The sequence below is a fragment of the Lemur catta genome, chromosome 12 (assembly GCF_020740605.2).
Source record: "Lemur catta isolate mLemCat1 chromosome 12, mLemCat1.pri, whole genome shotgun sequence".
Taxonomy (NCBI): domain Eukaryota; kingdom Metazoa; phylum Chordata; class Mammalia; order Primates; family Lemuridae; genus Lemur; species Lemur catta.
Window position 1 is genome coordinate 80,006,884 of NC_059139.1, and position 1,190 is coordinate 80,008,073.

Consider the following 1,190-nt stretch of genomic DNA (forward strand, 5'->3'; position numbering starts at 1 on the left):
GCTCCGCCGGGACGCCGGGCGGGGCCGGGCGGGGCCGGGCGCGAGGCGGGGCCGGGAATGGGAGGGGGCGCGATGTGGGGCGGGGCCGAGAGCGGGGCGGGGCCGGGCGCGGGAGGGGGCGCGGGGCGGGGCCTGGCGCGGGAGGGGCGCGATGTGGGGCGGGGCCTGGCGCGGGAGGGGGCGCGATGTGGGGCGGGGCGGGGCCGGGCGCGGGAGGGGGCGCGATGTGGGGCGGGGCCGGGCGCGGGGCGAGGCGCAGCGGGGCGGGGCCGGGCGCGGCGGGGCGGGGCCGGGCCGGGGGCGTCGCTCGGCCCCGACAGGGCTTTGTGCATTTTTGCTGGCAGCTGCCTACTCTGCCCTCCTAGTCCCATATCTGCCAAGAAAATTTATTGTCTTGCATTGTCTTTCTTAAATTTTATTCGTGTCATACCCAATCTATATATTTTTACGTGATAAAACTGCTTTCTAGGTTTCCACTAAGAGCTGCTGAAACTGAGTCTAAATGAAAAAACATTATCAATTTAAGTTCCAGAAAACCCTATATTTTACATCTTCAAAGAAAATACACCAGCATGCCCCACAGAACAGACATTAGAGGCAGGAATGCCACAGTTACATTCCTAGGGCTTGGTCAATAAGAAGGGAGATTGCAAAGGTAATGTTGGGAAGTTGGAAAAAAGCCACTGACGACTCCTCCAGTCAAGGCAACCTGGGGCAGCTGAGCTGGTTTCTGTAGGTACTTCCTTTTCCTCCTTTAAAGGAATTGATTCATTTATTCAATCAATATAGAGCTCCTACCATGCGCCAGGCACTGTTCTAGGCCTTGGGAATTCATTGTTGACTTAGACACACACACACACACACACACACACACACACACACGCATTTCCTTCTCGCGTGACTTCTAGTAGGGAATTTAAACAAGTAAACACGTAGTATATTTACTGAGCAATTACTTTGTGCCAGCACTGTTATAAGCGCTTTGAGTGCACTTTATTCTCACAAATAACAGTGAAGTTGGTACTATTATCATCTCCATTTCGTGGATAAACTTAACACAAGATCACAAAGGTAGGACCATCCTGGCAGAGATATTAAATAGGCAGCTGGATAAATGCCTCTGAAGCCCAGGAGAGAGATTGGAACTAAAGATGTGAATTTGGCTTGCATCTACATGTAGAAGATTTTTG